This window comes from Electrophorus electricus, chromosome 2 (assembly GCF_041902795.1).
Source record: "Electrophorus electricus isolate QZ-2024a chromosome 2, ASM4190279v1, whole genome shotgun sequence".
NCBI lineage: Eukaryota > Metazoa > Chordata > Actinopteri > Gymnotiformes > Gymnotidae > Electrophorus > Electrophorus electricus.
In genome coordinates, this window is record NC_137498.1 from 7,431,459 (window position 1) to 7,455,923 (window position 24,465).

The window sequence follows — 24,465 nt, forward strand, 5'->3', positions numbered from 1 at the left end:
ATCATCAAACTGTTGTTAAACAGCTTTTGGCAGCTTTAACAACAAAAAGAACAAAGTAACAGAGAAAAGGTGAGAAAATGTTTCTAATTCCTGTGATAACTGTTGGGTTGTGATGACATTGCACTGTCTACATCCAAAGTGGTCTTGACTTGTGCTCTTGACTTTGGTGACTCCTTTAGTGGTTCTGTGTCAGTGGGCGGATTTCACAGCTTCTCTTAAGTAGTTTTTTCTTAATAGTATGAAAACTACAACATGATCATAGACTGCTGCACTCCACCTGTACTTTATGAATAATATGAATGTTATCGGACAATCCTCATATTTACCTGATTAAATGATCAATGTTTATTTTGATCAGCATATAGTCTAGAGCTCTTCCTGTCTGATCTGTCTAATATTTGCTAAGCTACACATTCAGTTTGGTCCTCTGATCACTAAGTGCAGGTGTGAAATGAGGTGACCAAACAGTGCTGGGGGGGGATCACTGTGTAGCACTACTTCTTACTGCAGGATCACTTTACTGAGGATGGGGACTGAACACTGGGCAGCTCAGGAGGAAGTGATGACACTAGAAAGACAGTTTCACTGTTAGATTTAGTCTGTATGTGAGAGAGAAAGAAGTAGAGGAATAATTTATTTTGCACTTGAACACACGTCCCCTCTATTGTGGATATTAGAGGGTGGTGAATTTCAGTGGAGTTCTACTGAGAGAGTTGTAGAGTTCCAGGTCATAGTTGTGTGGTGATTCCCACAGGCAGACTGTAGTCTGGGCTGCAGTTTTCAGAGTGTTGAGTACACTGTAGTTTTGTAGAGTGTATAAGATGTGTAGCAGCGTTACTGCTGTAGCTGTGTGTAGTGTCTTGTGGAATGCAGATGTGTTTTTACTTCCTTTTTGGTAATGATGTGCAGACGAAGTCTTGTGAAGCATTTGAGGTTCTTCCTTATTGTACTGCTGAAGGATTCAAAGCTTTGGAGTATTGAAAGCTGGTGACAAAACAGCGACACCTGGTGGTTTTCAGAAATTATAGCAGCCATAGATTCAAAACGGCGCAGCACTATGAACTACACAACACTCCATCATCAAAAAAATGATGATCAGTAATGATGTTTAGTAATTCAATTCTGCAATAATTTGTTTAAAATCATTGTTTCCCTTTTTATGTGAAAACATAGTACAAAATTATACTGGGAGACAACAGGTTGAGATTATGAAATGTTTATTCTCCCTTTTGGCTTCTATAATTTGCACATTTCCAATTTTTTAGTAAAAAGATAAAGCTTCCAAGTTATAGGACAGTGCCAAACTTATGAAACAGTCTCAACGTCATCCTGTGTATCTGTGATATTTGAAGCTTCAAACAAGATTAGTCACATGTTATTAGTAACTTTAGTGGTAATGTTAGTGGTAATAGTAACTTTAGTGGGAGTGGAGAGGGAGAGAAGGAAGGAGGGAGGGAGTGGAGAGGGAGAATGAGTGAGTGAGTGAGTGAGAGGGAGGCAAAGACAATCTATAATCAATATAATCAGACATTTACATCTTATAACTTGATGGTCATGCATCCATCATACCAACATCTATTGGGAAATCTCTTAGTGATTTCCAGTACCATCATCAGTTGGCTGGTACCATCAGTACCATCAGGTGACTGGACCTGGAGCAATTAAGTATGTCATATATAATAATTAAGTATGTCATATATAATAATAATGGAGTATGTCATATATAATAATAATTAATTATGTCATATGTAATAATAACCATTTTACATGTACATGTGCAGCCATGTTTAATAGTGAAGGCCTTTATCTCGTGTGTTTCTGCAGGTTGCATGTTGGTAGGGAATCTGAGGACAGACGACATCACTGCATACACAGGAGACTCAGTACTGCTGCCCTGCTCCTATACTGACCCACACGCCAAACCTGAGAGTTTCATCTGGCAGAAATACAACACAAGAAGACAAACATGGGACGTGATCACCAGTGAGAGTGAACAGTACAGCAACAGAGTTCAGATGGGTACTGCTCACTCTCCAGGAAATCTCTCTCTCCTCATATCACACCTGACTGAAGAGGATGAGGGAGTCTACAGGTGTTATCTTAACCAGTACTATAAAGACATCAGACTCACCATTAAAGGTAAAACACGGTATTTGATCCAAATCCAACTGCAAATGATAAATCCAGCTTTAAGGTTTTCTTTGGTATCCAAACTAGCAAAGTCTTGGTTGTCTGAGTTACTTGTAGACTTTCTGCTGTTATATTTGTTGTTGTGCTGTCATCTGTGCACATTACCAGTAACGTTTAGTTCAGTGATGGTCAAATACTCCTTTAATTGTAACAAATATCTTGGGCAGTTCAAGTAAGAATTTCTCAGGTTTTTAACACACATGCTTCTTTGTTTTGGTTTTTCTGTTCCGACCCCTCGTTTGGTTTTCCTGTCACTGTTTTCATCTTTGTCTAGTTTGCATTCGTTAATCTTTGTATAAATATCCCTTGTTTTATCGTCTTGGTTGTGGGTCTTTGAGCGTGCGCGGTCTCGTCCTCCCGTGAGATTATTGTTGTTTGGTAACGTTATTCGGGTGCTCGTTATTCTAGTGTTTACTGTTTAACTTCCTTCTTGGTAATGATGTGCAGACGAAGTCCTGTGAAGCGTTTGAGGTTCTTCCTTATTGTACTGCTGAAGGACTCGAAGCTTTGGAGCATTGAATGCTGGTGACAAAACAGCGACACCTGGTGCTTTTCAGAAATTATAGCAGCCATAGATTCAAAATGGCGCAGCACTATAAACAATACAACACTGCACCGCCTTCATGTCATTAAAAAAAATGGATGATCAGTAATGATGTTTAGTAATTAGTAATTAAATTCTGAAATAATTTGTTTAAAATCATTGTTTCCCTTTTTATGTGAAAACTTGATACAAAACTATACTGGGAGACAACAGGTTGGCGTTATGAAACATTTACTCTCACTTTTCACTTCTATAATTAGCACATTTCCAATTTTTTAGTAAAAAGATACATTATAGGACAGTGCCAAACTTGTGAAACAGTCTCACCCTCATCCTGTGGTTCGGTGACCTTTGAAGCTTCAAACATCATTAGTCACGTGTTATTAGTACGTTTATTGGAAATATTAGTGGTAATAGTAACTGATACAAGCTTCAGTACACTGTGTGATGTGAGCTTCGATGTCTTAGTATCAAATGTTCCATCACAATTTGTCTTCCTCCGCTTTAAATTATCGTTCTGAAAACTGCAGTATGCAGATCATTAATGTAGGTGGATCAGCTGGATCAAAATCACTAATGTGTTCTTATTTTAGATTTTAGATTTAAAACATCTAAAATAAGAGGTAATGCTTTGCTATGATAAGTTGCAAATAGGCGTAAAACAAACAGTCATAAAAGTTGATTTAGTCCATGTTGATGTCAGTTTGACATTACAAGTTTCTGTTACTGTAATTATTTACCCCTGTCCCACTTACCTACAACCAATGGCAGACGTGCAGGCAAAGGTGTAATGCACATAAAACTTACAAGAAATGATCTGATTCCAAATTATGCCTGTAATTACAATTTAGCATGTGTTATGAGAAATCTAACATGTGTTATGAGAAAATGTGTGACTGAGAAAGCAGGATATATTATAACTAAGGAACCTTCCTTAGTTATAATATATCCTGCTTTCTCAGGGCTTCACCATTCTCTTAGCCTAACTTTGGGTTTAACCTACTAAATGTGCGGTACAGAGATTGGATCCTTTATGTAACCCACCTATTCTGTCTACATTGCATTCTGGCAGTGTTAAAATCACAATGCAAGAGGCAGTATTGGATCCTTTACTGTGATAAACATAAGTAGCCTAATGTAAAAATTACATATGTGATCATGAATGATCAAACATTAGAAACAGAATGCTAAAATAACAAATTGATTTTATCCAATGCGACTTATAATTATGACTGAGTATAACTTGAGCAATTTAGGGTTAAGGGCCTTGTTCAGGGGCCCAAGAGTGGCAATTTGGTAGTTCAAGAATGTGATCAGTAGCATGTGTTATATGTGGCACTTGGCTTGATATAAAGAATTCTAATGCTTCCACACTGATGCTCTATCACAGATTTATACATATATTGTCTGATCTTTCTGTGACTGGTAGAATGGTGTGGCATTAGAGATCAACCTACATTTTATTAGTAACAAAATAAAACACCTTATTTATAGATCAGGCCAGAACACTTTCAATTGAGTGTCATGACAATCATTGTCAAAGCGTTCATTTATAACAGAGTCATATAGGAGTTTTCATTTCAGCCTCTCCAGCCAGTGTCAAGAACAGGAAGGTACTACGTGGTTTGAGGTGTTCACATCTGCTCAGTTTTCCTAGTAACCTCATGTCCCGCAACCGCCCTCAATCCATGATTGCAACTCCCGTCTTCCCCGGCACAACCTCACCAGATCCTCATCACCAGTTTACTAGTGCCACCTGTGTCTCATCTTTGCTATGCTATTTATTCTCTCTGGTTCCATTCACTCCCTGCAAAGTATTATCGCTGGTCTATCAGCATGTACTGAGCAATTCCCTGGTGTGTGTATATCTGGCCATTACTCTCGCCTCTTTCACTTTACAATTGTTGCTTATTCCGCTACAAATAAAACTCGGCTGTCCACAAGCGTCTGGCCTGTTCTAAGATGTCACCCCTCACTTGGTAAGCAACAACTAATTGTAACGCGGGAGGGGTGGAGAGTGAACACTCGTGTGAAGTGACGACGCCATAACTAACCAAACTGATTGAATAGAATAAATAAATAATAAGTTTAATATTCGACAAAGACTAACAACACATTATAGAATGAAGAACAAACAGGCTAACAGAAGAATAATAATATGAGAACAGGGTGAGGGCGAGAAATGAGCAACAAGGGAATACAACATTAAGGGAAGACTAACGGAGAACAACAATAATAAAACATAACAGTGAGCATAAAGACAGACAAACGGGAACAACACAGAACTGGGCTACATAAGATGAACAAACGGTATTGGTCATCAGACCCGATTTTTCTCTGGGGGTATTGGGGTGGCTATAGTGGCCATCCTCATTCTCAGCCGACTCTGTCTGCTGGGGGGTCCCGTTATGTTATTTTAACTGGAAACATATTTAAAACTTAGGTAAAAAAACAAAACAAAACAAAACAAAAACAACCTATAGCCCTTGAATGAAGTGTTATGTCAACTAATCAACTGATAGTATTGTGTTATGAAGAGAAGACTGTATGACAGCTGTCTGTCAGAATCAGTCTTTATAAAAGTGTATTTAGGTTTGTGTTAGCTGTTATGAAGGACTTATGAAGACCACTCTTAACAAACATGTTAGTAAATTTGAAATGTAGATTCTGATCAAATATTAAAAAAATGTTAAATTGGTACTTAATATCAAACAAAGCTCAAATTATTACCTAAATGGAGCAACCAATTTGCTCAGTTACACCTTATAACTATCATTGTTATAAGGATAGTGAATATCATTAGAACAATGCTAAAAATCATATAATATTAGAGTAAATATTTATTAATTTAACAAGCAAATGTGGTGGAGTATGACAGTAGGGTGTGTTTCTACAGGTTGAGTATTAAATCAGTATTAAATTGAGCAATTAAAAAACAACAGGGAGACAAAACACATCACTGCACACACAGGAGACTCAGTACTGCTACCCTAGAGCTGCACAGACCTACACGCCAAACCTGCACATTTCACCTGGAAGAAATACAGCCCAAACAGTAAAACATGGGAAGTGATCTCCAGTGAGAGTGAACAGTACATAAACAGAGTTCAGCTGGGTATTGTTCACTCTCCAGGAAATCTGTCTCCACTCATATCACACCTGACTGAGGAAGATGAGGGAGATTACGATTGTATACATAATGAATATGAAGAACTATACATCAGACTCACTCCGTATTCTTAGTGCATTGATAATCTCACAAATAAACTGAACTTTAGTAAACTAGTGTTACATTATACCTGTAGCACCTGTTACACCTATAGAGCACTCTTAGACTATCAAAGGCTATTATACTGGAGATAGGATGAATGCTACAGATCACTGGAGTGGTGTTTTCTCACTGATGTGGCTTGGTAGGTGTTTGTTTGCAAAAGGACAGCTAAAACAAGTCCAGGGTAAATATACATTTCATCCATTTTTATAGGGGTGTATTTGTGGTTAAAGTGGTCTTGTACTTTAAAAATACTTGACTGGGATTTAAATTATGACTTAATCTTCTGGAAACAATCCATAATGTCACTGACCTTCATTTTGTCCTTCATGTTATTTCTAAAGTGTATAGTTGGACCATGACAGTATCAATAAACTGCCAGTGTAAAATTGTTTCCCAGCCACACTACATCTTATACTCCCAAAGTGAGAGAAATGTCGTGTTTTTGATTCATTGTTTAGTACTAGATGTGTTCAGTTGTCCAAATAACTATTTTATCTATTTTACCTCATATTGACATTTTGATTAAATAGTCATGTGTCCTAACTATGACCATCCACAAACAGTAAGTAGGAACTGTGTGAACTGAAACCTCAAACTACTGTGGTTGGGGAAATACTGTTTTGCACTGGCACTTTGATACTGTCATAGTCAGGACATACAATTTTGATGTAAAATGTTTTACTTCACAATACTTCACAAAATGACAGAAATCCACTGTTTTTGACTTATCACCTTATACAAGATGTGCTCCCAGTTGTCCAAATAAATATGTTTTATACATTTTCATGAGTCCAAAATCATGTCTCCTAAGAAAGTACCAGCATAAAACTGGTACAGTCACACTAGTTTGACAAAGGCTATACCCAAAATGATAGAAGTGATCTGTTTTTGGCTCCTTACCTAGTACTAGATGTTTTCCCAATTGTCCAAAGACATATTTTACCTGAAAATGGCATTTTTCTTCATGTGTCCTGACTATGACACTGTCAATAAAGTAATAAACTGTATTTCCCAACCACAGACGTCTAATTACAGGCTATATACCTAAATTGACAGCTTTTTGATCAACATATAAAACAAATTTAAAATATATATTTTAAATACTTTTAATACTTCATTGGGGATTTTATTTTGACATAATTTCATTTGTTTTGTGGCCGTATCACAATGCTCAAGAGGGATAATTCCATTTCATTAGTGCTAACTCTAATATAACATCATTACTTGGAAAGTCAACACTTCATTATAAAAATTCGTTTTTAAATAAACTTTTAATCATGCGCTGATGAGCTTGTTCACCTGCCCCCCCAGTCAGGTGCAATCACATGTCTACTAGTGTCACGAATGTAAACCACCCTGAATGTTCCTATACACATTTATAATGGGTCAGTACTGTAGCCAAACTTGCAACGACAAGTAGTACTAAAGCAGTACACCATCTTATGCTAACAAACACATCTCCCTCTCCAGGAATCTCAACAACAGAATTTACATCAAGATTTGATGGCAAAACAAGTGCAAAGGCTCCAGCTGACGCTTCCACTACTGACAGTGCAAAGACTCTGACTGACGGTAACATGCATTTACTGCATATCAACATGGTCTCCTAATATCTTAAAAAGCAATTAAAATGCATGCTGTGTAAAAACACAAACACTAACATGCACACAAATACACATAACATTTGTATAACATTTGCCTTCAGATCTCCAAAACCCTGCACGTGGTCTATTATATATCCTCATGACTATTGCTGTGGGAGCTGTCCTCCTCCTGCTGCTGGGTCTCGTGGGGGTCTTGTGCTGGAGATACAAAGGTACACCTACACACACTCTCACACACACACACACACACACACACACACACACACATACACATGCATGCATGCATACAAGTTGTGGGTCACACTGTCTGGTTTTCTAATGTAGTCCAGAGACATGGACAAACGAGGCTAAGAAAGGGGCAAACAGAAGAGAAGAGAGAGCAGGAGACACAGGTGAATGCTCACGTACCATCCACTGTAACATAAGAAAAACAACCTCCACATCATTACTGGCACACGTCCTTCAAGGTCAAATCTTCCATGGTGTGTGTGTGTGTGTGTGTGTGTGTGTGTGTATGTGTGTGTGTGTGTGTGTGTTTACAGAATTGTTCTGCTGTGCTACTTTGTATCTGAATACTGGGGGGGGGGGGTTCAGATGATACAATGCAATTAGTACAATACAGTTCAAATAAGGGATCACATATATCACATGCAGCACTTTTTTAATTTATTTTATTTTTTTTTTTTTTTAAAGGAAAACCATCTTTGAGAAAACACAGGTTGTGAAGTTCAGGTTTTGTTGAAGCAGTACCAAATACCTGAGCAGAGGGTTTTATACAGATAGTGTGTGGGGTTCCCTAGATGTATGGGGTCCATGTTGAGTTTCTGATATAAAGCAGCTCCTGATACACTGATGAACGATTTTGATGATGGCTGTTGTGATCTCTAGTTTGAAATCAGTGGAGATGGTGGTGTGTAGGAAGCTCAGACTCCACATCACTTACTGTACTGAGTTACAAAGGGAGATGGACAGTTGTCTTATTTCAGAAATATATCATCCATCTCTACTGCTTTTTGCATGTTGACCTCCAAGTTGTTTTCAGTGCACCACAAAGCCAGACGAGCCACTTGACTCCACTAGCAGTCCCGTCAGTGTTGCTAACGAGGCCTGTTAGGGTCATTTGCTTGATGATAGCTGGAGATGCACTTGTTGGTGTAGCAGGAGAAGAGGAGGGCTGAGAGTGTCCAGCCTTGAGGAACCCCAGTGCTGATGGATAGGGGCTCTGACAGATAAGGTTCCAGGCACACAAGCTACTTTCTATCTGACAGGTAGTTGAAAATACCCTGACAGACGCAGGGTTTTACTTTTAGTTGTGTTGAAAACCGAGCTGAAGTCTACAAACATGACTCTGTCATAGGATCCTAGAAGGTCCAGATGAGTACAGACATAGCGTTGATTGTGACTGTGCATAGTGCAGATTGCTCTGTATGCAAACTATATCAGTCCAAGGAGGTGGGAGTGATGGACTTGACATAAAACAGAACCAGCTTCTCGAAGCATTTCATGACTACTGATGTTAAAGCTTCTGACCTGTAGATATTAAGGCTGGTTATATTGTCCTTCTTTGAACAAGGATGATTTACCACTAAATTCTACCTGTGTTTCACTTCACCTGTGCCCTTATGGAGCACAGCTCTTATCACTGCATTCATATGAAAACGTAGACATGTTCTGGACATGTACCAGTGATTTCACACCACATATAGGATATTGTTGTTGCCTTTTGCATGATGGTCACAGGTGCATAAAGGTAATTGGTGCATTTCAGTTGTGCATTTGTGTGCATGTATAGACTCCTATATACAGTATTTTTGTGAAAGTGTGTTTTAGTGTTTACACAAGTTTGCTAATTTTTCATTTCTGTGTTTCTAAAGGAAGATTCGTGTGTCCTATACGCAACTGTAAATCCAATAGCAAAATGCAAAACATCACAAGAACAGGTGTGCATCATACTGAATGTGTGTTTTGTAAACATGTGTGTTATGTAACAATTGTTAATGTGTTATTCCTACAGGATGATGTCACTTACTCCACTGTAGTACACAGTCAGAAAACCAAACCAGCATCCACTCCAATGGATAATGCAGATTATACAGAATATGCCAGCATCAAATTAAATTCAAATTAAGCACACATGCACACACGCACACGCACACGCGCACACGCACACACACACACACACACACACACACACACACACACACACACACACACACACACACAAACAAATGCAATCAAGCAAATGGACAAAAAACAAACATACAAAAACATGTATGGTAGCCAATAAATGGCAAGTATTTTATTTGTTTCATCACTGTAAATGCCTCATTAGGGGTTAATCTGCTGAAAGGTAACTTGAATACTTCTGTGAATTGTTAGCTTTTTTGCATGTAATTTATTTAGTAGTAGTGCTTTTGGCTTTAATGAAATAAAAAATGATGTGTAAATTTTCACAGTACGGCCCCTCCTCCCAGATGTGTGTGTGTGTGTGGGTGGGTGTGTGTGTGCGTGTGTGTGCGTGTGTGTTCATTCATATGGCCATGCCCTCCCCGTGTTTCATACCTGCTCCTTGTTTTGTGTTGTTACTGTGCATGTATATAACTTTCCTGTTTAGTAGTGGATGTTGTCGGTGATTGACTGTATTAGCCTATGTGCTACATTGTCTTTTGTCTGGTGTTAATAAACGTAACTTTTGTCGGCTCGTTCATGCGTCCTGCCTAGCCTCCTACCTAGAGTTGTATAGCCTGCACTGTATAGATGAACAACTGTTCAATTAATTTTTATTTAGGTTCAATTAAAATTCAGTTATATTACATTGTAAAGCTATAAAAGAGACACTGCAGTTCCTGAGGAGTTTTAATAAAACTATAAATGACTACACTGCAACTTAAGAGAAAATAAGACAAATTCAAAATAAATGTCAACAAGCAACACTTGGAATAATAATAATATATATATATATATATATATATATATATATATATATATATATATATATATATATATATCGTTGTGTTCAAAATAATAGCAGTCCAACATGACTAATCAGAAATTATATTACTACACGGTAAATAATTTACCAGTAGGTGTAGCAGAGTCATAGAAAACCATGAGACCCAACATTCATGATATGCATGCTCCTGCGTTTGTGTAATTGAATAATTAATTGAAACGGGCGTGTTCAAAATAATAACTGTGGAGTTCAATTAGTGAGGGCATTCCTTCTGTGAAAAAACAGATGTCAATCAGGTGGCCTTTATTTACAGATGAAGCCAACACATATTGTACATGCATTTCTTTCTGAAAATCTGAGAAAAATGGGTTGTTTCAGACATTGTTCAGAAGAACAGTGTACTTTGATTAAAACTTTGATTGGAGAGGGGAAAACATATAAAGAAGTGCAGAAAATGTTAGGCTGCTCAGCTAAAATGATCCCCAATGCTTTAAAATAGAAAACAAAACCAGAGAGATGTGGAAGAAAACGGAAGACTACCATCTGAATGGATTGAAGAATAGCCAGAATGGCAAAGACTCAGCCAATGATCAGCTCCAGGGTGATCAAAGACGATCTGAAGTTACCTGTGAGTACTGTGACAATTAGAAGACACCTGTGTGAAGCTAATCTATCAGCAAGAAGCCCCCGCAAAGTCCCACTGTTAAAAAAAAGACGTGCTGAAGAGGTTACAATTTGCCAAAGAACACATGGACTGGCCTGAAGAGAAATGAAGAAACGTTTTGTGGACTGATGAAAGTAAGATTGTTCTTTTTGGATCCAAGAGCCGCAGACAGTTTGTCAGATGACCCCCAAACACTGAATTCAAGCCACAGTACACTCTGAAGACAGTGAAGCATGGTGGTGCAGGCATCATGATATGGGGATGTTTCTCTTATTATGGTGTCGGGCCTATTTATCGCATACCAGGGATCATGGATCAGTTTGCATATATCAAAATACTTGAAGAGGTCATGTTGCCTTATGCTGAAGAGGAAATGCTCTTGAAATGGATGTTTCAACAAGACAATGACCCCAAACACACCAGCAAACTAGCAGCATCTTGGTTCCAGACCAACAAAATTAAAGTTACGGAGTGGCAAGCCCAATCTCCGGACCTTAATCCGATAGAAAACTTGAGAGGGGACATCAAAAATTCTGTTTCTGAGGCGAAACCAAGAAATGGAGAGGAACTGTGGAAAGTTGTCAAAGCATCCTGGGCTGGAATACCTGTTTACAGCAGCCAGAAGTTGGTCAACTCCATGCAACACAGATGTGAAGCAGTTCTCAGAAACAGTAGTTATACAACTAAATATTAGTTTAGTGATGCACAACAACGCTAAATCCTAAAGAATTTTCAGTTTATACAATAAATATTTGAGTTTGTGAAGAAAAAATGCTAAATGATTACACATGACATCCACTTATTTATAGAATAGAAGAAGTCAGATGTTGCAACTGACCCCAACCCTGGGGACGGGCTCAGCCCAGATCAGGGATGGTTGCAGCATGTTACATATACATTATTTTTACTTTTGCTTTTTGCCTCATCTTAACTGATCCCTTGGCTGCAGGCTTCTCTCTTTTTTTAGGAAGTGGGAATAAGATTGGTGTGAGAGACGGTGAAGTCCAGGTCCAATGGCCCTGACTATATATGAGACTCTTCCCAGAATACTGAAGGGAACTCCTCAAAATACTGAAGGCCTCCTCCTCACTTTTGGTGTAGCCTACTGAAAACAAAGTGAACACAATGTCTGCTTTTATATGATTTATTCACTTATTCACATTATGCCACCCCCCCGCATGCAGGTATAAGAAAATATAAATATTTTGTTTGTTGTGACAGCCCAAGTTCCGCAAGGCAAGGAGCAGGAAGCGCAGACGTCTCTTGACGAAGACATGCATTTATTAAATGACCATTAACACCAACCTGAGCACGAACATAGACCGACAACCACTCCAGTGACAGATGTGTTTAAATACGTGCATAAATGATGCATGTACAAAGGGGCAGATGTGCTGGACTGAACTAACAGCATTTAGGGAGTCATTTTGGGTCCGTCCCACTGGGCCGCCACATCTCTGTGACAACGGACCGAGCCAACTTAAGTAAGAATGATGACATTCTCATTTATAATGTGAGACTGTTAAGGAAGAAAGAGGACACACCAAATGACTTTTCAAAAGTTATAAAACCCTACTGCCTCCCTATATTTGTTGTGTGTGTTGGGGATAGAAGTTTGTCAAAGCTTCATTTGAATACACTTCATCTCCACTGTAACTGTAGTTGTCAGAACTTTCAGTAGACTGTATTGAAGAGTGTGTATGGTGTGTATCAGCAGTCCTGCTTTAGCTGTGTGTAGTGTGTGTGTAACTCAGTAAGAATGCAGGTGTGTGTTTATCTGCTCCTTGCTGCTGATGGTGAGTGTGACTTTCTCTCTACATCTGTAGATCATCAAATATCTACTCAGTAGCTACTTTATAAGAAACACTGAAAACATCTAGTAGGAGTCCAGTTAGAGACGACATGTCATATATTTCTGATAACGTATAAGAGGCACTCCATGTTATCTGAGCATATAAGGTAGAATTTGAACAATTACGATTTGCTTTTTAGAATGCCATCAGTCATAAAACCAAATCTTGAAATCAATGTATTATTGTGGTGCAGTTAAATCTCATGCATATCAGCTGCAGCGCTCAGGCTGCTGCCCTGTTCCTGCACTGATATACACACCAGACCGGAGAGCTTCACCTGCTATAAATACAACACAAACAGAAACACATGGGAAGTGATCTCCAGTGAGAGTAAACAGTACAGAAACAGAGTTCATACTTAGAACTGACCACACTTTTCTATTCTTGCAGAGGCTCCATATAAACCTGTAACTCTTACTCCAATGGACACATCAAGTCCAACAGTTTCAACTAAACCTACTACAACAATGACATCTCCAAATGGTTAGAAGTTATTAATTTCATCAACTACTACTGATGGTAAGATTAATTTATTTAATAATATTCTCCAATCAACACCATAAAATGATTCCCCACTAAATACTACTACTACTAACAATAATAATAGTAAGTGACATCAACAATTAATTCCTTAATGCAGGTCACTTCATATAGGATATATTTTGGGGCTAAAATCCTGCACTTTTAAAAAATATATTTAAAAAAAATAATAAACCATTTGAAGCGGTAATGAATGGAGCATTTAATTCTGTTTGTCTAGTTGCTCAATTTCATAATATAAGCATATATTATGCAAGAAAGTGTTTGCATAACTGCGTAGCCTTAGTACTGAAACACCCGAGTAAAGATAAGCCTTGTTTTGTTGAACATTGTATTGTGACCAATAAGGAATGATTACTAATTAATTAATATATAGTTTACATGTATAGGTTATATTTACTTTGTTTATTTAGATTTTTTAATCTGAGCCAGATAACAAAATGATAGCGTAAAGAGGGGGAAATGATTTTAAAATGTGATTTATAATATGAGACTATAATGTCATTTCAGCTGCACTTCTGTCATTGTTCTAAACAGTCACTGAACAGAATTTAGCGCTCCATTATGTCATAATGTGTGTCATTCTATTTCTGACCCCAGATCAGTTTATTGAGTGGATTTGCCAATGACGATCATTTTAGACAAAACATCAACAGAGACTACAAACAATTCTTCACGCATAAGAGGTACTGAGAAACGAAAACAAAACGTAAGTAGAATTTAATTTTATCTACAAAGGCAGATACTAAATATTTGATAACGGAATCGTATTATAAACAAGTAGCCAATATGCGAATTTAAAATGAGAACTTACATTTTAATGATAGAGAACTTTGAGTTCATGGTCTTGTGTGAAACCACGACTATGTAGTCACACACACCTGCACCGGGTTATTCTCCTAATGTCTGTGTGTGTTTAAACCCCGGTTGGTGTGTGTATCCCTGTCGGTCTGTGTTCGCTAATGTTCACGTACGTGGTGCACTTTATGTTTGTAAGCTGTGTTCAATGCTGCACATGTTCATTTTGCCTGTTTGGTGTGAGCGCCACTGTGTTCGTTATTCGTGTTCGTCTAATAAACGTCTGTCTACGTCAAGGGAGTTTGTGGGACCTGCGGCACTCGGGCCGTCACAGCTGTTTAATTTAACGGACGGCACAAATATTTTAAAATGCGGCATAAGTGAGCAGAGAATGAACTAACTAAAAGGAAACGTTGATGAATAAAAGGGGAAGTAGATGAAAATATTCGCGTAACTGAACTCCATTAGATGAAATGTGTTGACTGAGACAAGGGAAAGTGACTTCTGTGCTTGTTTTAGAAAAGCCTCTGTAAGACCACGATTGTGGCCATTATGCACTGTCGGACAAGAGGCAAACTGTGATTCACATTTTTAACATTTGTAGAAGAAATTGAGCTAAGGTTGGCCATTTGTTCTGTTATATAACTATATAAAACAATAAAATCTATTAGCTTTGATTTCTCATTTCCATAGCGTTATGAAACTAGGCTACAAAAGTAATCCTCTGCACAAATGCATGTAAAATAAGCCTTGTTTTATAGAAAATTGTGTTGTAATCAAAGCCTAATTTTCAGTTCAAATTCAATTACTTCTTAGGAATAAATCTTTAATTTTTAAAAATTTATTTTTTTTAGTTGTCCAAAAACACATACAAACTGTTGACTTTTTAAAAGAAATAAAACGGCTTTATTATCGTTCAATACAATAGAGCTTTCTTCTGTCCTTTCTAGATGCCAAGGGACAACTTCATTACTAATATCATTACCAGAAGACACAAGAGTCATAGAGACCCTGCTACCATTGTTGGGTTTAAGCAGCATTACTCGGCCAATCTGGGAGAAAGTGTAAGTGTCTACATCATTTTATACTATAATTTTAATTATTTATATAGACTGTATCCACAGTTTTATTTATTGAGCCTTCACACTTTCCTGACTTGTACAGATAGTAGTCCAAAATATGCTGTCCAATAGTGAAGTTTCCACTGCCCAGGCGTGGTCAATGGATGATTCATTTCCTTTACAATTCATCACTGATTATTTCTCATTTCTCACCTAAGAAACAGGAGGACTGTAAGGAGGTTCATACCATCCGGAGCAGAACTGCTGAACACTTTATGATCACAGAGTCGACGGAAGATATTTGCTCTTTAGACCATAGCGCCCATGTAGAAGGTGCAGATGTACTTTCTTGCATAAATCTAGCTTTCCATTAAGAACACACAGTAGGACATGATGTTTGTTCACTTTAAATATGTGCCTTTACTTTATTATGTAATTGCATTTGTATTGATTTTTGGGAAAAATAAACTTCTGTAGATGTAACAGAGGATCTGGGTGGAGTAGTGGAAACTATTACAGAGGCAGTCAAAGTGGAGAACACCCCAGCTGGTGAGTAGCATCAAAGCACCACATCAATAATCAGAGTTTACATATATCCACTCCATGGACACCAGTTTAAAAATTCTACTTTTATTTCAAATATAAAGGCTCAGAATGCAAGAAGTTGAAGAGAGTACGTATCTTCTTCAGACGAGCATGGCAGGCTATAAAAAGCACCTTGTCCTGTGCCAAGCGCTCCAACAAAATTAGCCCTACTCTTTAACTTTTCCCAGCTCTTTTTACCAATTTATTTTCTATTTCTTTTTTCCCTTTATTTTCCCCAACCTGTCTTTTCAGTTTCTGAAATAACATCTTTTGACTTTTTGATTTATTTTTGATTAATAACTTTACTTCATGCAAAGATATAGCCTGTTTGCATTCTGGACCTTTTAATCATATTTTTCATTCTAAGACCAGCCAGGTTATGATTCTAATTTGGCCAAATAAATCTTGAATGATTCAACTAACTTTAATAACATTTATAGATTATCACATATATGTACAGTTTCATGTCACTCAGCATTAAGAGAGAATTTCACACTCACGTTTAGTGAGAGGAAGTACAGTAAAGAGAAAACATAAACTGAGCATCTCAGCTTATGTAATTCCTTATCTCAATGGAAACACCATTGACCTCCCAGCACACACTGACAACTGTGTTCATGAGTAGGTGTTGAGTGTCTGATAGAGGGCTAGGGTGAGGTCTTAGGGCTAAATGGCCCTCCTAACTGAGGGATTCAGAGTCTCACTTCAAATTGTGCATTAGGAGAAATTTATCAGAATCCCTTGTGAATCATTGAAAAAATGGATGCAGAAGCAAGGGGGAAGATTTCAACCACTAGCCTTTGTAACTCAGTCCCAAGGGTCAAGATGACACTTGAAAACAAGGGGTAGGAGGAAAAATGAGAGGGGATTGGGCCTTGGTAAATATCTAAGCACTAAATCTAAGAATAAAATGGTTTAAAACATATTACTTTTAATACGCATGGTTTTACCTAATCCTAGAGATATATAATAAAGTTAAGATATCTGTTACAGGACAAGGGGGTTTTCAGATCCAGTACAGACATTAAGTCATATAAGATCAAATAAATTTGAAAAAAGAACAAAAATGTTTACTCTATAATGCACCATCTTAAAAAAAATGAGATCCCCTCTAAAATCCTCAATGTCAGACCTAGCTACCATACATTGTACATTCTTTAAATGGAGAACAGCATTTTGAAGTCTGATTTCTGACTCAGTTACTGTTCAAATGGACAAACTACAACTGTATACATATTTTTACAAATATGGCCCATCCAGTTACTAGCTTAGACACAGCGTTAGTGTAATTCTTATTACTTTATCTGACACCAAATCAAAGGTGATAAATCTGATTTTGAACCCTGACAGACTCAGAGGGGCCTGGATGTTGCACCAACTGCTGTGATCAGATCATCATAGTGAATCAACATACAAGACAATGCACTGGGAAATAACTCAAAACTGATTTATAAATGAGTCACAGTACAGTTAGAGTTTGGAGCTTAATGTACGTCTGTCACATCGCTATGTCTGTTTTAGAATTACATAGTTCCATATGACTCAAATTTGTATGAAACACTGATATATATGATATATATATGACCAACATCCCTAATGTTGAACTGCCCCTGATTTGTGTGCTACAGACTGCCATGATTGGTTTGTCAAAACAAATGAAGACTCATTCAAATATCACTCAAAAACTTTATTTCCATTCAGATGCCTGGGTTTGTGTACATCTGTATTCACTGTGCCATCAGAAATAATCCAACAGTCTGTTACTTTTTCTCATATCTGGTGTAAGGGAACTGGACTAAGTCTGAAAGGAGCATTTAATTTTAAGTTTAATTATAGCTAAATGAAGTCCCTTCTATATGTAGCTCACTAAACTAGCACAACCTTTAGCCTTTCATTGCTCCGAGATAATACAGAGACGTGACTATATTTGTTGCTAATTGATATGAGAGAGAATTCAGTAGCACTCCCATCGAACTGCTGACTAGACTGTGTCGGAGATGTCTACACAGTGGGGTCGGTTATCTTTCCCATGAACAGGATACTCCTGATGTTCTTCGCCACAATGAAGACTAGGAACGGTCTGTTGACTTCTGTTTTGAAAGCAACGCTGACATGAGCATGATTTCAACAGTTGTGGCAGCTGCAGTCTGAGTGCCCTGCTCATCCACGCTGAGGATGGCCTTGTGCAGGGCCTGTGGGGAAGGACCAATCTGGGCAGTCATTGAATGACACTTTAAAGTATGTAAGCAGTAGATGCATTAACATCTGAACAGTCCTTGATGGACAGCAGTTGGAATTTGGCTGCGGCATCTCACCAGTGTGTTGACTGAATGTAAAATCATTGTGCAGTGTAAAGCGTCTTTGGGTACTGAGAAAGGCGCTGTATAAGTGTAACTTCACATCGTATCATATCAAGAGAGGCAAACCTAAAAATTCAATTTTTTATTTGAAGCTGAGAGTGCAGTCTAAATTCTACTGGATATTTAAGATGGGCAGTCTCTGCCAAGATCCCACCAAATTTCCCATAACAGAAGAGAATGATCACATTGATTTTTTGCCCCAAAGACCCCCCAAACGTCTACTGAGAAGGTTTTAAACAATATTTCCCAAACTTATAATGTGACACTCTAGACATGACAGCAAATCTCTTAAAGGGTTTACCACATACCTTGGAAACTGCCAATTTGGCGCCTTTACTGATTCCAGAGAAGTCTGCGCTGTCTGAGAATGCATCAACCATTCCCATCTCCTTCAGTGTGTCCCCAAGACAGGAGGAAGCAGACACTGAGAACTTTGGCATATACAAGTCCAAAGTGCTGGAGAACAGAGATGATCAGTCAGGAAAACACACTCTTACATGGAATAGCATAAGCAAAAAGATTTATTTAATACATTTTTGCCATTGGTGACCTTGTCAGGGAGTAAAGGTTTGTGGTAGTACTTAACATGTTTAAGTGAAATTCTATTTTTAAAAGCATTTCATGATACATTACGTTTTGTGGACTTTGTCCTTCCAGTACTTGAGGTGATCCTTGCTGATGTGTTTCTCCACCTTTTCCATTTTTCCCTGGTCAGGCAGGACGATCATCATGGAGGCGTTTCCATTATATGGCAGCATGATAACAGACGTAAAGTTGTAAAGTTGCCCTGGTCATAGTAGAAGTCATATTCACCATTTCTGTTCATCATATCCACAGACACTGTGGTGTTCTCATCCACATGAAAGTCACCTTTGCTGGTTTCCTCCACTTTAAAAGCCTCTTCCCATTTACCTGAGAGAATGAAATCCAAAACTGGTTACTGCAGTTCAAGTGAAATACATGAAAAATTATTTTAATCTCTAGTGGATTCTACTTGTCTACTCTTACCTTTGAAATGCATATAGTTGATGAGCATCATCACAGTGGCAGCATCCAGACTCTTGACCATATCAGTGATCATGTCCTTGGTCTTTTTGGCAATTAACTTGTTCATCTCCTGCACAGCGACTTCAGGTATGGAAAAGTCCACATTGAAGGCTTCACCTTTGTAGAAGTGCTAGATGTCTTTCAGAAACTTGTCATCAGGCTTGAAGCCTTTTTGTACAGCTGCAGCTCCTCCTATTTCCAACAGTAGGCCATCCTGGCTGTGGTCCAGCATGTGGAGAAGGTGCTCATAGCCGTCATTGACCTGATCAGCTGTGAGGGTACTGTAGTCCAGAGTGCTGAAGATTTGTGAGTGGGTATTGCCCTTGGCCCCCAGGGCCAGCATGGATACAACCATGGAGATACTCAGAGGAGAGAAGAACATATTCTTGCCCTGGGTGTCAGGATGGCTGGCCAGCTTCTTGTAGAGGGAGAAAGCAAAGTCTGCATTGTGGGGTGAGAGTTTGTGGCAGGGTTTGTCTTCTCCATCGTGGTGGGGGTGGGCTGCATCGTTGCCATGATGGAAATGTTGATGGTGATCTGCTGAATGGTCATGATCATGATCCTGGTCCTTGATGCCTACAGTCCAGTCCACTGACAGTATGAGGACAACCATCAAACAGCACTGGACATTCCCCTACATTTTAACACCTGTAGAATCATAGCACGGATTTAAAATGTAACACATACAGGCTCATTTAAGCACAACTATTACATTAGAAAATAGTCAATGCATGGATTTTCATAACAAAGAGAGGTGTATATGTCACAGCTTGTATGGTTACTTCTTCTGGGTCTAGTCTTTAATTCAGTTTTTACATTTTTAAAGATGTAATAGATCACTGTTGAAGTGTTTGTCATTTAGTTCAAACAAAATCTGAGGAAAACAATTATTTGTATCTCCAGAATATCAGTCATATTACAGTACATGTACTTACTATACCCGTCCTGTCAGCAGTAGACTGTTGGGATTCAGTTCATTCATTTTATACCCTGTTTGCTGTAATCTGAGGTCAGTCCTTTAAACATTAACCACTGAGGAGCTGTTTCAAATAGAGCAGGAACATTGCACGGCTTTCATCCTTTAATTAACATTACTGATGCCAAAACACTGTACTCTGGCCTCATTAGCTCTGTTATTGATTCCTGTGAGGTTATGTAAACTATGTGAGCTATGTAACCAATCTGAGTACATAAATGCTGTTCTATTTATCAGACATATTCTATATAATATTTGTCTTATTTTCATATTAGCTTTGAACTTGTACTTAGTACTTTCAGAGCTCTTTGTATTCTCAGTGCCACTGAACTCTCTGAGAACCTTCACATGGCTTGAACAATTCCTCGCCATCGCAGCAAGTTTTGAAAGCTTTTTGAAAGCGCACATTTGGCCACACAGCACGTTTCAGTCTCAGGTGTATGCATTTTTATTTTAGTTATTTACCTCATATTTCAATTTAAGCCTGTATCATTAGCTCTACTGTCATCATTTACCATCAGTATGAGCTGCAAACTCTGTTTCTGAGCCTTTATGTGGTTTAAATGCCCAGACCTACTGTAGTGTGAGCTGATGGTGTAACATTTATTTGCTTTTACAAAGAAAAAACGCATATAATTATATATTAAGACAAGATTTTCTCTTTTTATTAACTCCAAGCATCTTTCACTGCTTAATGCTGGTTATTGTTTTTCTTCTTGAATAAAGTGCATAGATCTTGCTGCATTTCTAGAATCATCCAAGGCAGATGCATGACGCACCAAACCCTCCACTGAGTCACCAATGTAAAGAGAAAGATCGAGACTCTACGGATCCACCTCGTTTGACACGAGGAATTCCTGATATACCCAACGTAACTTAGCGTGTAAATCACACATAAGGTTAGAGTGACAATAGTAAGACATCTTAAATGACATCACATTAATATCAATCCAAATGTCGTGGAAAGGGAGATATGTTTTACAAACGGTTGGTTGTCCACATGTATTTTTTTTACTGCATCTCCTCACATCCCTCCTCTAATCAAGCCCTTAATACAGTTCTGGATTTCAAAATATGACTAAACGTGCGTAACTCGTGGAAGGTGGAGGGCGAACACACGTGCGTAGTACCATCGTCTCTGACATGCGAGTGAGCGGAATCAAAAACAGGAGAAAAGAAACTATAGACAGAACAGTGAAAAGGAACAAGTTTAATAAACACCAGGAGAACACAATACAGGACAAAACCAAGGAACAAACAAAAGAAGAACAGGCTAATCAGGGTGAGGATGAACACTACGTAAATTAGGGAAATAAATATTTAAGGAAAGACAAACGGGAAAACAACGAAGCATAAAACTAAGACAAGCGGGGGAAGAAGAAACAAGGAAGGGGAGCAAACAGACCAGGCTACTTTAGCGAGACTAAAGATAAGAGACAAACACAGGTAACGGAACAAAAAGGAAAACCACACAACACTATCGTATATGAAAATGGTAAAGAAACCTAAACATAAATGAAGTAACGGGACAACACCTGACGCGAAAAGAGAACTAAGACAGGCGAATATGAATAGAGAAAGCAACGTAGACGAGAGAACAGTGAGAAAGCACAACAGACGAGGGAACAGAATAAAACAGAGAGAGAGAGAGAGAGAGAGAGAGAGAGAGAGAGAGAGAGAGAGAGAGAGAGAGATGTAAACAGACAATAGTGTGAAAACACGGAAGTGGTTAGGTTCTCCGGTCTGTGAGCATGACATGCCAACCCATTATGTTTTACTGCCCCTCAAAGAAAGCAGATCTGGAGCTGTTGAAGTATATTGTTAATTTTATTCTAAAAGGAGAACAGCATTGTGCACGCAGTGAAGTTTGATTTTCAGTTCAATTCCAGCTCACATGGAATTAAACCCCTTATATGTTTTATTTAGCACATGATTTTATTGGTAAGGTTATGAAGCTTGTCCCTGCAGTGCCTGGCATGCCAGTATTACTGAGATTTCTTATGATCATGTTCTTAGCTAACCTACATACAAAGAGTCAAATGTTCAAATGTTGTGTCCAGTGTTCATTTGATCCTAAAGTTAGCTGAAGAGTATTTGTACTTTTTCTGCTATTCTAACTAGATCAGGCAAGCAGACTTAAGCTTGTGAGATTTTTTATTGACTTAGTAGATTTGGTTTGGCACAAGTTCAGGACATGAGCTGAATAAACTGTTTTGTGAACTCTGATAGAATAAGAGGTCTGAGAGTTGGCACCAAGTTCTGTGGAAAGTCCTTCATGATCAGCCAGCATACATGAAGAGCAAACAAACTGGAAGCTTGTGTCATTACATTTGTCCCCTTGACATTTCTGTTTTGTACATTTTCCAGTTCCACAGGATTCAGTGACACATGTGTATGAAATGATTGATTAAGAATTCGAGCAGGAATGCTAATGTTACATGTGACTCTAATTTACATATTACAGACCTCCCAGTGGAGCTGACGAGTGCCTGATGGAGCTGATGTCTACCTGGTGGAGTTAAATTCTGCCTGGTGGAGTTATGGTGTACCTGGTGAAGATGAGGTCTACCTGGTGGAGGTCCACTTGATGGAGATGAGGTGCACATTGTGGATTTGAGGTGTGCCTTAATACTATTTAATTGAAGCACACATACAGTGTCACAGCATGTTTATATTTCCCCCTAGGATAATGTAAGAGAAATTATAAACATTAACTTCCTTTCACCCACGTAACCTTTTAGTTAACTGTTGGAAAATCTACTTACATTGTAAAACAGTCCTTGATGACACTAAGCAATAAGTAGGAATCATTTTATTTTCCTTCCTGAAGGTACTAAGGAGATTAATCACAGTGTGAACTGTTTGTCTTTTTTTCTAATTCACAGCCACAATCCACAGGAACATTTCCCCAGGACAATTTTAGCTTCAACAGTTTTTTTGGGAAGGATCAATCTGGAATTCTCTTGATTTTTTTTAAGGTAACATTAGCTAATGTTACTCCCAGAGTGTCCTTTTTAGCAAGAGGAACCATATGAATAAAAATAATGATAACTCAGGATCAAGTTCAAGTTTGGTTTATTTGTCACATACATAGTCATACACAGTATAACTCGCAGTGAAATGGTTGAATGGATATGACATCATACACATCATAACTGATAATGTAACATCAGACTAATGACATCATCACATAATGTAAAGGCAACCTGGTGAATTTTATGTAGAATGTAACATATAGAATAAGAACTCTGAGTTGTGTTGATTGTGTAACATTGACTTAAACTTTTTGAGATGTTGAGAAAGACACCTTGAGAGGAATGTTAGCACTGAATATATGTTTAGCACACAATTTTAGTAAATCCAAACAAAGAGAAACTAAGTAAAAGCAAACAAAGAGCAAACAAAGAGAAACTAAGAATGGGCACAGAAGACAACGAAAGAAACTCAATGTAACAATAACTGTTGCAGCTCACTCACTCACGCCACAGTCCTAAAAACAGTGTGTGTAGGTATGACAGGCTTCGTTGAGGAGCAGTCAGATAGTTCTTCATGTAGTCAGTGATGTGTCACTCCTGCTGCAGGGACATCACACATACAGTAAGACAGTCACAGATCAGCACTAAACAGGATAGAGGAGGACAGCACACGACATACACACACGTACAACAGATGAGTGTGTGTGGGGGTACTCAAGGCAAATATACACATGCACTGCAGACCTGTGTGTGTGTGTGTGTGTGTGTGTGTGTGTGTGTAGACATATGTGTGGACATGTGTGACTGGGTGCACAAAGGATAATTCAGGTTGTATATTAACCAGAACAGGAAATGACAGCAAGAGTTCTCAACAGTCAGAGAATGATGTAGCACCATGTGTGTTTGGGGAAGTCTAAAAAGAACCACTAATGATAAAATGAAAAGAAGAAATAAGAGCTCTGGCCAAGTTCATTTGTTCCCAGTTCCTCTCTGCTGGGTGGACATTAGGGTCTGGTGGACTGAAGTGCTGCTGAGAGACTG

At 38.3% G+C, this 24,465-nt stretch overlaps 3 long non-coding RNA genes and 1 pseudogene across 5 annotated transcripts in view; 3 read left to right on the forward strand and 1 right to left on the reverse strand.

Moving 5' to 3' along the window:
• LOC145660092 (uncharacterized) overlaps window positions 1–10,317 on the forward strand; it is a 302,422-nt gene extending 292,105 nt beyond the window's left edge. For both annotated transcript variants that reach the window (XR_014126258.1, XR_014126257.1), the window contains exon 4: window positions 10,087–10,317. This is a non-coding gene — a long non-coding RNA (uncharacterized LOC145660092). The remainder of the gene's footprint in view (window positions 1–10,086) is intronic.
• LOC145660106 (uncharacterized) lies at window positions 7,436–9,552 on the forward strand. Its single transcript, XR_014126263.1, has 4 exons — window positions 7,436–7,580; window positions 7,714–7,824; window positions 7,937–8,004; window positions 9,487–9,552. It is a non-coding gene; the product is annotated as an uncharacterized LOC145660106 (long non-coding RNA).
• Window positions 10,318–15,699: 5,382 nt separating the features above from the next.
• LOC145660110 (uncharacterized) lies at window positions 15,700–23,484 on the forward strand. Its single transcript, XR_014126270.1, has 4 exons — window positions 15,700–15,814; window positions 15,959–16,030; window positions 22,914–23,067; window positions 23,335–23,484. It is a non-coding gene; the product is annotated as an uncharacterized LOC145660110 (long non-coding RNA).
• On the reverse strand, window positions 17,435–21,183 carry LOC145660108 (alpha-1-antitrypsin homolog; annotated as a pseudogene). Its single transcript, XR_014126264.1, has 4 exons — window positions 19,435–21,183; window positions 19,060–19,338; window positions 18,735–18,882; window positions 17,435–18,258 (listed from the first exon to the last, which is right to left on the reverse strand). The product of XR_014126264.1 is annotated as an alpha-1-antitrypsin homolog (transcript).
• Window positions 23,485–24,465: the final 981 nt, after the last annotated feature.